We start from the raw sequence: 17717 nt of genomic DNA, 5'->3' as shown, positions 1-17717 counted from the left end.
AGGAAAATGGCCTAAAATAAATGAGGTCAGATCAGATCTTCTTCACTTTTTGTTCCTTCCATCTCATGAAAGCATCCCTTCAATCTCTGCTACTTCTGTTTCAGTCTTCTTCCTGCCACTCCCAATCCCTTGACCTGAGCAAACTCTTTAGATTGTTTACACTACTTGGCTGCAGCCCTTCACATCTTTCTGAGATTGAGATGGGTAAATGGACAACCCCACTTAACTCCTCCTTGTGCCTCTTGTCTGACACGATCACAGCGCAGCAGCAAAGCCATAAGTGACTGTTCTGGCAGCGCAAGAGGTTGACAGCTGTTGGCACAAAGGAAAAAAGATCCCCTCTCCAATCACATGCCATGTCTGTACTTTGTTTTCCTATAAGCTCCTGTGTACGGTGCTGAACACCGCTCACTTTATATAAGCCAAAAAGGTACAAAGGTAAAACACAGAGCAACACGTTCAGTGTAAGAAAAGAAATGAGTGATATATCAAACAGTTCTCTAGGGGAATTACAGTGACATTTTATTACCAAGTATTTGAAGTATGGCATGATGACACTCCTCACCAGGGAACAGAAGTGTGTAGGGCTGAGGGAGAGGAGGGGAAAAGGAGGGTAACGTAACCACAAAACTCATTTTGAGTACGACCCACAGGCAGAGTCCTGGTCTGGGCTCTCCATCATATTTGCTTTTCTTTATGGGCAAAGAGAAAAACAGACAGACTTACAGAATGACCTCAGCTGGAAGGAGCCCCAGAAGGTCACCCAATCCAAACACCACTCAGTTGCACCAGGGCCATGCTGAGTTCTGACTGCCCCCATGGTTGGCAATCCTTCAACCTCCCATGCCCCTGCTATGGCGTTTGACCACTGTCACAGCAAGAACATTTTTAGTATTGTAAGTGTCCAAACAACCTTGATCAATGAGACTTTTAAAAGGGCTTAAGGCTGTTCATGTACTCTAAGTTAGATGCACAGGAGAAATACCGAGAAGATATTCTCAACAGCTCAAAACAACAAAAAATACTTTACTGGCAACTTTAGAAAATCAGAGAAATTTGGCAAAAGGTTTAGTGCAATGTTCAATCAACATAAAACACTTCTCAAAGCATTAACTTGGCCCATTCAACTTTGCAAACTCTAAGCCAGTTCAATTTTAAGTTACTCAAAAATCCAAGAAGAGGGAATTAGAAGAAGAAAGAGAAAGAAAGACAGAAAAGATATATATTAAAGGACACATATAGCTACCAGCTCCTGGGTTCCAGCAGTGTTCAGATAGACATTCCAAGGGGAGGTATGGTCAAGACATCTGATTGCCTTTTGTTCAGCCTTAAATACCCCTTGGCCTTCCTGGGCCCTTCTCCCAGGTAGGACTTCCAGTCATTTGCCCACTCAGAAGCTGGGCTAAGGGCTCCAGAGGTGGATGTGGAGCATTGCCTCTAGTGTGCCAGGGATTGGCACCTACTGCTGGGCTGGGATACAGGCTCTAGGTGTGGGACAGTACAGGGCAGGGTACTGCCTCACCAGAGCAAGGCCCGACCTGCCCCTTCCTCCACACACGTGCAGCCCATAACGTCTCGAGACATCAATCCTTCCAGTCTCTCACAAGTCCAGCTTGAAAAGAGCTGATCAGGAGCTTACTTTAAATTCAGAAATGTTCAAGGTTAGTGGAGTGTTAAGCTGTTAATATTTGCCTATTGCCTTCAGCAGGATTGGGAGTTGGAGTCATAGAGCAAACAAATTCCTCTGAACCTCCTACAGTCATCTTGTTTCCAAGAATTACTTTTTTTTTTTTGCTGGTGAGCTGCTGACCTCTGCTTCAATAAAGTGGAGAAAGTGTGGGAGCTGACTACCTACTTCAGGGAACAAAGAACATCTCTCTGCAGATGCTCAGGTAGCAGAACATCAATGTTTTTGCCTCTCCTTTGAAAAAGACTTTCCTAGTTTCTTCTGATTAATTTCTTCTGACCTCCTCAAAAGTAACATTTAAGAGAAGCAAGAGGATTTCCACCTAAGAACAAAACCTGTTACTATGCAACCCATTGCCATAGCAACCAGCCATTTGGTCCAGGTCAAGTGTTCACTGGCTAATACACCAAAAGAGACAGCTACTAAATGTATGCTATGGAGCCTTTGCTTACGCACGTAGCTAAGAGAAAAACTGCTGTGTTTGCATTCCTGCTGTGGCTTTTTATTACCCTTATTTTGCTCACACACCAAAATCTGCAGCTGCTCAGGGAAAAAAGTAAATTAGGTATTTTTCAGAACTGTTACAAATCAAGTAAGAGCAGAATAGAGAATTCTCATCTGAGAGTCCACATGAATATATAAAAATTTACTTCTTCTTTCAAACCTTTACAAGAGCATAACAGCTACAATTATCTTCCAAATTCAAAAATGATGAAGTAGGAAACCCGAATTTTAAACTGCTGTGCCTGCCTTTCACACCTTTTTCTTAAAATCAGTGACCTCTGTCAAAGCATTGACAAAAACTTTCAGAGGCATTTTCAAGGCAGCTGAACTTTGGCTCCTGTCATACCAAAAAAAAGTCATACTGTAAGTGATATAACAGTATATCGGCCAGTTCCCAAAAGCATTTTCTCGACTCTTTCCTAACTGGCTGTATGAAAGCAAAGGGGCTGATGAGAAGATTAGGAGATATCTTTCATGCTCACACACTGTGACTGAGGAATGCCTCCCACATCCCAGCAGCACCCACCCTGGCCGGGTTGCAGGCACCCCTGCCAGCCTCACCAGAGGTCCCCTCTGAACTGGGACAAGGGGGATGGTGGCTGCCACTGACTGCTGTGGGAGCTCTTCCCCACTGACAGCACAAGTGGCTCCTTTTCCCGGGGGAGATGAGCCCTGCATGACACAGAGAAAGAGCTGAGAAAGGCAAATAGCTGAAGGGGATCATTTATTCTACACCAATATATCATTGTACCATCCACCCTCTGCTCTTGAGCTTGCTGCGCTTCTAGTGGGTATTTCCTACATTAGAGGTAGGCCACCCTGTAGCAATTAAAAAAAAAAAAAAAAGTGCTCTATACCCAAAAAATTTAGCAGCAAAGCAGGAATATTCAGCAGCAAAACAAACAATGGAGTAAGTCCAAAGAAATCCATCACCCAGTGCAATCACAAGTGGGACCCTACATCTCAAAACTGCCAATACTCACTGAGGTAAGCATAAGGAAAGCGAGGCTTACCTCTGCTTTGTGCAACATCACAAATGCCATGACAAGTGAGTGCAGAAGCAAGATAAAAGACAGAACTTAGGAATTACCTCCCCTTCAAGAAAATTTTTCATAGCATGTCTAGACAATACAGATTGAGAACAAGTACCTTCTCTCGTGATATATGAAGAATTTCAGTAAGCCTCATGCATTTTTCCTGCAGTTTTCAAACCCTTGTTCCCACAAATATGAATGAATGACTCACATCAGAAATCAAAATATTTTGTAACTAATATCACAGGTAATAGCATAACACTGATGCAGGAGGCTTTCCTGAAGCACTCCCAGCCTGGTGGTTTAAAGTGTACTGCTTCAAGTGCCACATGTATCCTAAGAGTAGCAGAAGCCTCACAGATAAGTACTTAATCTGAAAATACCGTTGTCAAGGTTAATTCACTTTTGCATACTCAGCAGTTGAACCACGAGTGTCTGAGCCTGGCTGCTGGAGGGACCCACGTTGTACATGTGAACATACATATACACCCTCACTAGCAGACCTTCACCCTGCTCAGCCAGAGAGGCAAGCAGGATGAGACTGCTGGTGCTGTCTGTGTTTCTTAAGTGCTCTGTCTGTGATCTGTGTGTCTGGACATGCACATATGCACATACATATATACATGGCGTGTATGTGTGCCCTGTGTGCATGTGCTTGGAACATGTTTCAAGCCTAAATACTGATCGAGGTTATAGAAGTCTTGCCTCTTTCAGGCTGTTGGATTCAGCCTGATCTTTCCCCCTAATGAAAAAACCTGACTGGACTTGTTGCTGGATGAAAAATCATCTGCACCTGGTGAGTGTATTGGGTTGACCCTGAGTTGATGGACAGTCTTTAAGACCAATTACGCTTCTCACAATTTACATATTTAAACCGCACAGACAGGCAGGACTGCCCCTTTTGTCGGAGCTCGCCTGCTGGAAGGTGGGGGGTGGCTCCGAGCCTCCAGGCCCCGCCGGGCCGGGCCGGGGCCACTGCCCCTTTCCCCCTTTCCCAACACTGCGGCACGGACCCTGGGTCGCTGGGGGGGGACTGTCCCAGAGCCACAGGCAGCTAAAAACCAGCCATGGACTGCTCACAGCTAAACCCATCCAGCGCGGCTCCTGGGGACAGGCGGGTCCCTCTCCTCTCCATGCGGAGCCGGCGGAGTCAATGGGAGCCGGCAGAGCCTCCTGTCTGCAGCCAGCACACTTCGTGCTGAACTGAAGAGGACACCATGCAGCCAGCAGCACAGAGGGAGCGAGGCTTTCCCCACCGTAAAGCCTGAACAAGAACACCCTTCAACATGGCGGCGTCAGAGTCAGAGAGAAAGAGAAGTGAGTCACGTGGGACGGAGCTGGAAATGGCGACGGGAGAAAAGAGGGCGGTGCCGCGACTCTGGCGCGCAGCTTAAAAAACCTTCTTGCATGCCGTGGTAAGAAACTGTAATACCACAAACTGTTTGTCTCTTTAATCCATTTGAAGAACATGGGGGGATGGAGGATCCTCGTGTGCCTGTGAAGATTGTGAAGAGTGCCTATGCCAGGCTATATAGAAGTAGTGAGAGGCTGTTAAGAGACTTGTGGCGAAGAAAAGCCTTTGTGTGCAGGCCAAAATAACTTATCCTTAAAAAGATGAATAACCCCATGTGATGGCCCATGTTTTGCAGTGTGAAGGAACTGTGAGATTTTTCATGGGAGAGATGTCCTACACACAGCAGACTGTTTGTTTCCGGGCGGATCTGCTGTTAGTGGCAGTTTGGGAACCACGTGCAACTGAAGGAAAAACCCTTTTTTCCTTAAGCATAAGAGAGAGACTTTTCAAGAACTGGAACACTGACTAACATCCCATGTTCTGTTATCCTTGTGTGAGCTGGGTAAAAGGAGAGAAGTGCTGGAAAGTGGGGGAAGGGGGGGGATTTGCTTTAATTTTTTTTTTTGTTATTTTCTCTTTACTTTTAATTCTATTAGTAATAAAACTCTTCCATTGTACTGCAACTGTTTAAGGTTTGTGCCTGCTTTGCTTTTCTCCTAATTCTTATCTCACAGAAGGAAAATAAGTAAGTAATGAATATTTTGAACCAAAACCACTACAGTGAGTTAACACAATGTTTATTCTTCAAAAACCACTGACCTATAGGACTGCACAATATCCATCCTGTAAGAAGAACTGGAAAGCAATCGGCCCAGTTGTGCCAAATTTTAGCAGTTCACTGGGCAGTCAGGTACCACTTTGGGGTCGCTGACCACCAGGGACCACCAAAGGGACCCCAGGACGAAAGAACGCATATGTAAACAGGAGGGAAAATATGTTAATTATTTCTGGGAAATTATTATCATATGTATGTTTATCCTGGGAAAATAAACAAATATGTGTGCAAAATACAGTATATAAACAGGACCTTTTCTGTATTCAGCATGCACAATTTTTGGAGGAGATACCCCTCGTGCATCCGGCCAGATAAAGAATGCCGGCTTCTTAATGGTACACTGGCGTTAAGGAGCTTTTACTTTTACCAATTTTTGGTAACGGACTGAGGAAGTTTTCCAGAGCTCCCTTCAAATAGATTTGTTGTTTAGACATCATACAAAATGTTTTCTCTGTTACTGCAGGGAAGCCCTGAGATGAGGGTTGCAGAACCTTCCTCAACAGAAGTTAAAAGGGAAATACCAGATGGACAGCAGCAGTCACTGTAAAATCATCATATTGAAAATGTGAGGTTTCTCTCAGCCCTAACTTTCTGATTTCAAATACCCAGAGACCTGGCGGATGCCATACTCAGGGTGCTGGTACACGCCACAACCTGTACCACCACATCTTGCTGTCATTGTCTACTCTTAGCATGAAAGATCTGCCCAGAGCGGAGAAAGGAGAAGCTGAACAGAGTGGATTTTGTTAGTGTTGTTATTTTAAAAGGAAAAACTCACAAATACTCCAATTTAGCAGTCTGTTCAAAGGCATAAATACCTTTTATTCTGCAGGAAACCACTTGTGCACTTTAACCTCTATATATGCCGAAGTACCTCCTGGAAGGAGACCCTGCACAGGCTCCCAACTTGAAGATCTTGAATAAAAATGCCAAAAAATTATTGTTTAAATTCAGTTAGCATGATGGATTATTTTTGCTCTATTTTTACTGCAACCTAGAGAGAAAAGTAAAGTCTTCTGCAAGACAGTCAGAAAGGTAACCGCCAACACTCTTTGTTACTTCTCTTGAAAACATTAATTGAACACAAAATGAGAATCAGAAATTTTCTCAAAAACCTGCCAAGACCATTTACAGTCTCCACATTTCAAAGGAAAACAGCAGCCACCTAGAAGCAGCAGTGCACATTTTCCTGGAGAGCTGTTTGTTATGGACTTACCTACCCTTGCCGGTACCTCTTTATCTGTGCCACCCATCTCTCTGGCTATCACAACCCAGGCCACAGTCTCCCCGACAGGCACACAGGCTCTGTTGAGTGAGTTACAACTTCAAGGCACCAACTCTCACAGAGGTTTGCCAGCAGAAAACAATCTCTCATCCTGACTGGTACCACTGTACTTTGGAAATAGCCAGAAGGGACTTTTTTCCCTGGCTTTTAAATGCCACTTAAACGATATGCCTGCATTGTTTTAAACTTATATGCAGGTTCATCAATTAAATTATGGTCTTCCAGCTGACTGCCAAAGTTGAAGTTGATATAGTTACATTGATATATGGTCAGATGCTGTGTTAAGCTGCCAAACAAGCACCTTTACTCTATTCAGCAGATGGTTAATAATAAAGAGCTGCAGTTGTAACAGCTATGCTGTCTCCAGTATAAATACCTGAGCAAGAGGAAAACTTTTATTTAAACACAGTTCTGCAAGCTAAATGTGCTAACCCTAGAGTCTGCAGTGGTCTTGACACCCATCACAAGGCTGCTTTCCAGAGCCTGCAGCTCCATACTTGAAGCAAAATCATCTCACAAAAGTAATATAAAACCATGAAAAGCACTGAAAAAATCTGAAGATCTGGTTTTAATATGTGATATATTCCACATGTGGAGGATTGAAACAGAAGTTCTGCAATGTACATGCATGGGTAAGAATGACCATTTTGTCCTTTTCTTTTGCCTATAGTCACTCTTTGTGATTAAGATTTGGTTGCTAGAACACTTTTAAAATAGCTTCTCTACATATCTGTGGGACCTGTCTTCAGTCAGACTCATTTTGTTTGAAACTCACATTACATTTCAATATACCTACACTGCTAAGGTTGAAAATATCCAAGAAAGAACTGAGCCTGTTTAGGGGCACCTGAAAAATTAATTAATTAAGAGAAAGACATGAAGGGCTCCACATTTTATTTTATAAAAATATCTCCTAAAAAAAATTAAACCCTTATTTATAATAAGTTTCCAGGAACTGCTCTGGACTGAATTACAGAAAGTCTTGTGAAATTTCTGGTGGGTAAATAACCAATTGCATATAACTGCAGCCTCATCACAGCTACTTTTTAAGCAAAAGGCTGCTTGAATGTGGCTAATTAGCATATGCCTAAAGCAAAGAGAGCCACAAAACGTCCCCAAAATTTCTGTCAGGCTTTAATGTTATATAACAGTTTTTGAAAGTGAATTTGACACAGTGATAGAAGAAGAGAAGAAAAGAGCAGATCATTTTAAAAACCAACAAGTCAATTACTTTGGAGTAAAGTCCATTCAGGAGAACAAGCTATGTTTTGGAGCTATCAGCAATTCACAGATCCTAATTTTCCAGGTGACCAAACAACAGTATTGCTACACTACCGATCTGTGCCTGAGAAAATAACCCTGAACAAAGCTAAAAATGGTACTAACTCAAAAAAGGAAAAAAAAAAATCATGAAACATCCTCCACTGTATTTTTGACTTAACATCTGCATAAACACTAAAGCTATCACAAAGTTGAACTCTGTGAGGTCCCTGTGGACCATGAACCCTGTCCCCTAGCTTCCCTGCAGAGCAATAAAGTCCCCAGAGTAGTCTCTGCACAGCTAAGAGTCTGAGCGCTCTATCTGAGACTCTGCTTAAACACTTATTTCATACAAAGGAATTGCTGTTTTGTGCTCTTACTCTGTTTAAAAATGAGTGCTTCTCATGTTTTGTTAAGGAAAAAATAGTTGGAGAACTACTTATCCATACCTCCATTTCTGGGAAAACTACTCAGAGCTAATCACAAGAGGTGTAGATGACAGGGCAGCCCATGAGACATGCCCAAGAATCTCAGCCCATTCCCTTCCCTAGCTTATGCTGTTCATTCTGTTTTTGCTGTGTCACCTACTGAGAGAAGAGGCTTCTCCACCTCACTTGACAGATTGGCAAGTGCTTTGCAGGTAAACTAATGCCAGAAGAGGTTTCCAACCTTTTGCTATAACACAACTGAAAGTGATGATGAACAATTACAGAAAAATATTCTGAAATATTTTCTCAATTACTACATCTGCACCTGCATTTTCCTGCCAATTACTGAGTCCTTTCTACCAACTCTTCCTTCTTCAGAGGGCCTAAAGAACGCAGAGCTGGGCTGGGCAGAAGCAGGAAAGCTGTATTTCCAGGCTGTAGTTGTACTTTCTCACAGAAAGTACACTGGTTGACCCAAGGCAAGCAAATCACACCCCCTTTCCCAATCAGTCTGAGTTCCAGAACAGTGGGGACCTCTTTCTTCTGTAAAGCACTCTCAGACCTACTGCCACTAAGTGCAGTGTAAGAAGTAGGTATAATTACAACCTCTCTTCTTCAGTACAGGAAATCCCACACAGATCAGACATCTAGAAAATATGACTAACTAAAGTTTATACTGAAATATCTATATAAAACAATGCCCTACAATGAATAACAAAAAAAAAAAAGTTGCTTCTTTTCCTTCTCTTGTTGTTAAATTAATCTGAAACCCAAATCCTAAAAGGAATTATATGCTTGCTGAGCTTTAATCACAAGTAATCCCATTGATCTCAATGAGAATATTCCTACAAGCCCATTAAGAAAGAAGAGCTCTTGCTGTTGACTGGAATATTAGTATGCACAGTAACAAAACACATATCCAGCTACAAGTATGTTCTTTTAATATCCTTATGGACTCAACCCAATAGATGATACCTATCTTCCGGTCCACTTAAGGTCACTGCCTCCCAGATCTCTAACAGGCTGGCCTATTCTGAGAATTCCCCAAACAAAAAAAGCACTCCTACTACACACTGCAGTCACTATAAAGATACTGCTTACCCTGGCTGATGAAACCCTCTGCCTGCATTGCTAGCATGATGGCAACTCATAACACTGGAGGCCTGCCTCATATTCTCAAAGAAAACAATATACATACAGAATTTAGCTAGTCAGACAAGTGTACTTTTTTAGCTGACTTCCTCATCCCCTAACCCAGAAAAAAGAAGTCTTCACCCTTCTAAAATAAATTGACAGTGATAAAAAATTGTTCTTTCCTTAATAACTAGATTGAGATAATTTAGGAAATAGATAAAGTTTTGCATAACATTGTATTCTTAAAAATTATGCCCTATCACCTCTGTCATTTTATCAAGTCTACGACTCAGTAGGGCCTGAAAAATGCAGTGGTTGCTCTCCATTCCCATTACCTTTTACAAATCTATCAAAGTCATAAATTGCTTGAGAGCAGGGAAAACCAGAAGGTTTTGAATGAAGATTAATAATTGAGGTTACTCCCTCCTAACTCAGTATTTTTCATGTAAATGGGCAACCCAACACTCAAGAATCACGTAGGCCGGCCTCTCTCTCATGAAGAGTTAGTCTGCAATTAAATGTGCTTTAGCAGTCAAGTAGTCCTGAAGTGCTACTCATCTGTTAAAATTGTCCCAAGAAAGCAAACACCTTTCCCGAAGTATCAGCCACTAGAGGGGGTGTTTGGTATCTTACCAAAAACTCGATTAAAAAGTTAAAAGAAAAAAAAAGATTACAGGAAACATATAAAAGCGTATTTCCCACTGTACTGTAATTGCACATTAGGTTCCATGTGAAGCGTTTTAGGAGGAACAATGCTTTATTTGTGTATAACTGAACACAATGCAAAAGCAAACTCCATGCCTCCCATTGCCTAGGTTTATCCACATCACAACCTGAGATGAAGAAGAGATGTAGTTTTATACGCCAAGAAGGTGGCTAAAATGCCACTAGTTTTCATTTGACTGTACAGTCAGTCAGCTCTGAGCATGCCAAGACCTGAACCTTCAAGCATGCCAAGGTAGAACCTGACATACTCAGGCTCACGCTCAGGGGTTAATAAACAAGTGAAAGAACGACCTACAAAATAGTTCCTATTTACAACTGTCTGCCTCTACAGATTCACCATCACCAGATTTATTGTTACATAAAGTCTCCAAAAGGACCGCAAAAAACTGCCATCAAATTAGGTAGATGCAACTTCAAGCAAAGTAGAAGATTCTACTTGGCTAAAGCCACTCCAAAGCAACTTATATTTAAAACTTGTCTAAAGAAAGATGAACATACATTTCAGCTCCTGCACATGAATGTGCAATGAATACAAAACTCATCAAAAATTATAAACTGACTTGATGATTGAGACCACACTGTGCCACTAGCTGGAGAAGCGTACAGGATGGGTTTTGCCAGGACATTAATGGCATCATAGCTTCTACATACTTTGTTAAATCTTGTCAGCTTGGGACCTGTGAAGCTGCTGGCAACTTCAAAGACCCCCCCCAAAAACCTATGTAAAAATAACTGTAATTGGGTAATAGACTTAAACACCACCCCGCCTTCTTTATTCCTTACAGTCTGCCTTCAAAGATGCAGAGCTGGAAGGTTTTAGTGAAGCTGACTGCCTGTTCAGAGGAGTATTTTAAATGCACACCTTACTCAGAACCAGCATGGCCATGTAACTGGGATAAAAGAACCCAGTATCACTCTTCTTCTTTCCTCTGCCAAATCAGTGTGGACTATTCCTTTATTTATAACAACTGTGGCTGAACAAATGGATAATAACCCATCACAGGCAGGATCGGTGCAAGCGCCTAATTTTGAAATAACTAAAACAGCTATTGCAAAGTTTCAGGAGCAGACAATACTCGGGGCACTGGAAGAGGGCAATATACCTTGTAAAAGAGGCAGAAAAATAACTGGATCATGGAAGTAGATGATTTCCAGGAACGAATGCTTCTGTTTGAAACATAATGCAAACATTTCTTTCTCTTTCCCTGGTTTTACTAGGTTTTACCCACATCATTTTTTCTGCAGTATTTTAGTGAACTGATTTAACAGTTACTCTTGTAAGAGAAGAGCTTTGTCCCCACCTCAAGTTCATGTCCTTAACTGCACCATTCCTTTAAACAGCCAAAGAGGTCACTGAGTTCTAAAAAGAAGAGAGTGGCTTTACTGAACTACCACCATCCTGTGCCACCAATAGTAACATAAATGCAATTTTAAAATGTAACAGCAACCCTGTTCATTACTTTATTCAGCCTTGCTCCTTTTAAAAATGTCTGTCTAAATCCCTTCTTCTCTCCTTACCTTCTGCTAACTAAACTCAAGAAAGGATTTTGAGGTTCTGGGAAAGAAGTTGACTGTGTAAGTTTAATATTTATTGTTTAAGCCATCCACACCTCAGGCATGATGGTGGCCCCTCCACAAAATCAGTTCTAAATACAAAATTTATTTATCATTAGAAATGGAAAACACAAGGCACCTTACACTACGATAATCACAAACACTACAGGTAGGCATCTGTAAATTGTCACTGTTTTATAGATGCCCACCTTTGACATTAGACGCTAAAGCTCTGTTCTTCCCTCACATGGTCAGACTTGTGTACATAAAGGCAGAAGTGGAGCCTCAGCAGCTCAGAAAATGTAAATGACAACTGTCTGCAATAATCCATCCTTGGAGTCCACTCAGATCCACCAGTTTTGTTTAAGATCAAACAAAGACTGTAACTGTGGCCAAACAACAGCTTGAGTCAGACTTAGAGATCACAAGCCATTTGACTACACTTGTTGTAAGGCTGGATGGCTTTTCCTCCTGATGAATTTTAGTTCTGCAGTCTGGAATAGGAAAGTTCATTCCAGAGAGGCATATAAGCAAAACCAAGATAATGTAGGAGCTGGATATTAAAAATAATAATCATGAGCATGCAGTAAAGGAATGTACTTTGCACTTCTTTTTGTTAGAACAACAGAATGCTTGGGGTTGAAAGGAACTTTCAAGATCATCTAGTCCAAACCCCCTGCTACGGGTGTGATGTTTCCCTTTTTCCAGCCACTGGGGCCTTCACCTGATTGCCATGACTTTTCAAATATGATGGAGAATGACTTGGCAACTGCATCAGTTCTTCCTGCTCATAATGATTCTCTTGATGAAAAAGGCCACCTGTCAGTCTGACATCACATGGGCAAAAGATGAAGTGTCAACGTCTCATTTAGCAGTCATTTAACCAAAAGAAACTTGAACTCTGGGGTTATCCGCACCTTCATGCTTCCTTGGGAATTGACAACTTAAGAGCATCTAGGATATGAGGACTTTCCCTCCTGTACTTTAAAGAGAGGAACATTTTGTTCCTGATATTACATGCCATTTGATGGTGGGAAGGTCCGGCCAAGCGAGAGGGATGGTAACATGCAGCAGACCAGCAGTTGTTTCTGAAAGGTGCTCTCTCTGCCTGAGCACATGAACACAAAAAAAAAAAAAAAAAAAAAAAAAAAAAAAAAAAAAAAAAAAAAAAAAAGGTGCCTCATACATCTCCTGGGTGCAAAATTCGGCCTTCTTCAAAGATAGCAGGGAATTAAGGCTGTGTCCTTGAAAGCAGTATCCTTTCTGATGAAGTCTTATCAGAAAAACTGGGCTCAGAGCAGCCAGAGGATTACATGGCCACATCCCCTGCTTGGAGGGCAAGAGAAGAAAGAAAGCTCTTATCCACCCTAAAACAAAGGACCAGCCACTTTAAGCCCTGTTTATATTATCATATAATACAGCTATTTTTATGGTTCTTTTGCTGTGTCTTGATTGTATCTATACTGTGAATATTACTAGGTCAGGCTGTCATCAGGACCAAGAAGAACTGGGTTGGAAACACATGGCAGAATGCTATTCTTTTTAAACAGTAAATAGAATCAGGCAAATGACCTATTTATTTTGAAAATATTTATTCAAGAGCCCTCAGTCTTAAGGTCTCATTAAAGATGCCAGGCATAAAAGAACAGGCAGTACATCTTAATTTGTAAGTATTGGGCTAAATGTATGGATAGCTATTTCACTTCACTATGCAAGTAAGTAAACGCAAAAGAGACTTCAAAAAACCAAAAGTCCAAATGAAAAACACATTTCCTAGGGCAAAGATTTTCAACAACTGCTGGGATTGGTTATCCTGACTTCTGGATGATGAACCTAAGATATCTCAGACAACTCCAGACTGCTTCTAACAGAAACTGCACTCCAGGACTGCAAGTCCAAGTATGTCATACTTACCAAAAAAAGGCCTACCTCTGTCTTACACTGAACAAGAATGAAAGTAGACAAAGCCCATGATCACCTCCAATGCCAGAAGTGTACCACTCTGGTTTATAGCCTCATCACTTAAAAGTGAATTATCAACACTACAGAATTCCTCTTTATCCACATTCCAATTATCTGAGTATCTGAGTTCTTCACAGATTTTTGCCACTAAAGAATCAAAGCTTTAGAGAAAGACACAAACCAAGAATTAATTTGCCATCTCCATCTAAATTTTATGAATCTCGTTTAATGGCAACAATAAAAAAAACCCCCAACCTAACCACAAGCCCCCCCAATCCTTGATGCATTTGTATCTTCTGTCACCAAGACTAAACACTAAGCATAGAGAGATCTCTTCCAACATGTTGATCCCACTTCCAGCTGCACACAACTGGGCTATGTCTGAGAAAAATCAGCTAATTATTCTGAAGACAAGTACGAGCAAGCCACCAAGGTCTCTGTGTTCATGACCAAATAGCAGACTAACCAGTCTCTGTTGCTAATCTGTGTCAGAGCCTGCAAAAGACAGTAAATACCGACTAAGGGCTGTTCTCCCTAGCAACAAAAAGGGTCACAAAGCTTTACCGCTTCTAGCATAGCAAAGAAACATCCATGACGTTTTAACTAAAGTGACTGTGGTCTCAACTTACCCGTCACATCCTGTACTCCTTCCTCCTCTCTGTTATTTGGGGATTATTCAATAATCCATGTTCTTTCTGGGAGCTTTTCTCTCCTCTCATTCACAGAACAGAGGTAATGACTAGATGATAAAGATGCCTTTGTACCTACACATGTCACTAAGAAGGAAAGCTAATAAATGCAGTAACATGACTTGAGCCATGAGAACTTCTAATTTTAATAGCCAGTGTTGTGCAGCCTTTAATTTAGCATTTAGGTTAGTTACTATGACAGGTACACTAGCTGCCCCAAACAGGCTCCTCTTAATTGGTTAATAATGCTATGCTGAGAAGATGGAAAAAAAAAAAAAAAGAAACTTATTTTATGCTAATTGTTCAACTCATGTTGTTAAAGTGGTGGATTGGACTCATCTGGAGGAACAGGATTAGCAAATGCATTTCATTATCTTTCCCAGTCAGGCGTGTTTTCTGCAATGTTTTCTAATTAGCACAGTAGATCTCTGAGTTGAAAACATTAGTCTAAGGAACACTTCAGTTAGACAAGAAGCCAAAGCTTTTTTTGCTTAGAGAGGAAACAAGCCAAATTTATATTTATATTTTTATTATAGTTGCACTTATTTAATAAAGTTTTAAGATATAAGTCCCACACTTTAGCTTTACAGGCATGAGAACATTTGCCATGGTTCAAGGCCAGCTCGAGAGGCATGAGACAGCTCCTCAGCAACCTTTGTTCTGCTAAGTTACAACAGAGTGTGGATACATCCAGAGTGGGTTTTTGTTGATTTTGGTTTGGTTTTTTTTTTCCTTTTTACTACAGGATTAAACTACAAGAGTGCCTTGGCTTTCAGACTGTTTTTCTTTCCTAAGCCCCATTGCTTCCCCACTCAGTGAAGAAACCTTTTTATTGCCTCACGTAATAAGGTGCACTATGAGCATAATGTAAGTTCTTTTACCACACTGAGCACTACCTGCAAGTTTCAAAAAGATCTACAGTTGCCTGGAAATTAGAAGTGAAAGTTATCCACAGTCCTGCATATGTTGGTGTTGCTGTACTGCTGTGTAAAACACAGGAACTCCTTCCTCAGGGCATTATTCTCCCATTACTACATCCATCCAAGCTCTGTTAGTTTCTCAATTTCTTCCCAGCTTTGTTTCGTTTTATCTCCTGTTGCCTGACTCTGCTTACCTTGCCAAGGATGGCAGTGCAGACAGAGCTTCAGTGGACCACAGCAGTGGTAATGGGAAACACCCTCTGAAGCTTCCTACAAATCTGCACAACACAGAGTGCAATATTCTCTCTATAAGATGGATGAAACTGAGGTGACTTTAGAGGCATGACTAAAAAGCAAAAATGCCAACGTGCATTCCAGTCCTGCATCTTACTGAAGTCCTGACACCACAGTGTAAGATGGAAAGTGACTCCTGTTTTAATTCGAAAACTGATCAGTTAATTTATTCATTTATCTTCACTTGTTTTGACAAGACCAGTTAATTTTTACTGCAGAGAGCAAAGTGATCCTGTTCTCATCTGCTGAGCTTAGTTTTCAAATCTGTGGATACAGCAGATACTCTTCCTGACAAAGAAAACACAAGTCTGCCCTTTGACATTTAAAATTAAGTCCCTTAGAGCTAAATGTGGTGGTCTTTTTGGCTCATTGGGTTTGGGGGGTGAGGAGTGGGTGTTGAAACATCCAGTTAGCACAACTGGGAAAATAATGAGGACACTAAGAATAAGAAGTTGAAAACTACAAAGGTTGAGTCTCCCTTTTAGCTCTACAAAATAAGCACTGCCATTCTTGTAAGGGTAACACAAATGACACTTCATTGACTTAAACTTGAGCTGCTCACAAACAGTAACTCAGTTCACTCTCTGAAGAAACAGAGATTCGTACCAAAAAATAAGTTTCTTGACCATGTGGATGCAAACCCAGGAGGAGGAGTCCAGAATCATCAGCACTCCAGAATAAGGGTAGTTTCCTGATCCAATAGTAAGAAAATTTAAAATATTTTACTATTAATTATTGTTATATTAATAATATTTAATTATTAATTTAATTAGTAATAATTATTATCTAAGTGGCATGCACTGTTTGTGACAGTTTTTAGTAGGACTTTAACTAAGGCTTTTTTATATATGCTGAAAATTATTAAAATATTAACCCATTGCTCTTTATATTACTAAGATTAAACTTCAAGTTGGATTTATGTTATTGAAACAGATTTGTCTTAATTTTCTCATTTATTGGCACAAATGACAGAAAGATGTTCAAACACTATGTTATTGATTTTTGGCACAATGTAATTCTGCGTTCACATCTGTAACCAGAGATACAAGAGCTGAAAGACTACCTTTATTCCACAAAAATTAATTTGACAAGTCAATGCAAGGAATTGGATAAACATTATTTCACACAAAATTAGTTCAATAAACTGTTGTCCTAATTAACACTCGTTGTTTGGGGTTTAACAAGCTCTAATACAAAAGCTCAGAAGGATGCCAGGAGTTAGATAAAGGCTGAGCTTGCCTTTTCACTGTGTGTAGATTAAGCCTTGATGCATCTTTTTTCTTTTTTTTAGCTAGAGGTAAGTGACAGCTGTGACTAGAACGTAAAGCAATTATTAATAAAGTTAATGTGTTTTATACACGGATTCTGTACCACATCTGAGAACATAAGAATCACCTTTCTCCCACCAAAAGCTGTCTGAAATATGGCACCACCACATCCCTTTATAAAAGGAAAATATTCTCACTCACTTTACACATGGGTAAACTGAGGTAACTTAATGGTCTGGTGTTTCAGAAGGGAGCATCACGTAACTACAGCAAACATGGATTTTCACAGGATTTTCACAGCACTTCTCAAAAGAAGTCCAGTTTTAGGAACATTTTACATGACCTCTCACCATACAGTGCCCAGGCCACTCGAAGATGCTACTTGGCTACTTCCACATCATTTACAGACTAGTACTCTGCTTCACTGCAACCTGGATATTATTTCACACAAAGGGCTTTCCCCTTTTTTTCCTTCCTCTCTGTTCCCCCCTCCCCAGGTGGTGGCCCGTCCCCTCTGGTGTGGAGGGTTTTTCTGGAGCAGCTAGGACAACGTGACTTGCAGGACTCCCCCAATCCTCCACAACCGAGGGGGAAACGCCGGTGGCCAGCAATCCTGGAGAGGCGAGGAACGGAAAACGAAAGCCCTGCTTCCAAATCCTAATTACAGTTAGCAGGGATTAAGTAATAACCACTAACCTCTTCAGCTCACAGAGGAGAAACGTGGCCCTGTTTAATTCTCCTCTGCTCCCCGCAGCTTCTTCTTACACAACGCTCCGCAGCTCCGGCATATCAGCGCCCGCACGCCCTATCGCTGTCGCGGCGGCAACACCCCCTCGGCCAGGA

The 17717-nt window shown here is 41.2% G+C and overlaps 1 protein-coding gene across 5 annotated transcripts in view; it reads right to left on the bottom strand.

Annotated features, from left to right (window-relative positions):
• Positions 1-17717, bottom strand: part of BLVRA (biliverdin reductase A) — a 29404-nt gene extending 11687 nt beyond the window's left edge. Inside the window, exons 1-2 of one of the 5 annotated variants that reach the window (XM_019285606.3) lie at positions 1247-1621; positions 727-868 (exon numbers count right to left, since the gene is read on the bottom strand). The gene's annotated coding sequence lies outside the window, so the exon portion shown is untranslated. Of the gene's footprint in view, positions 1-726; positions 869-1246; positions 1623-17570 lie in introns of those variants that run through there. The other 4 variants (XM_010398649.4, XM_019285607.3, XM_019285605.3 and 1 more) reach the window with 4 other exon arrangements.

Source organism: Corvus cornix, chromosome 2 (genome assembly GCF_000738735.6).
Source record: "Corvus cornix cornix isolate S_Up_H32 chromosome 2, ASM73873v5, whole genome shotgun sequence".
Lineage (NCBI taxonomy): Eukaryota > Metazoa > Chordata > Aves > Passeriformes > Corvidae > Corvus > Corvus cornix.
This window is presented reverse-complemented; position numbering and strand designations above follow the sequence as displayed.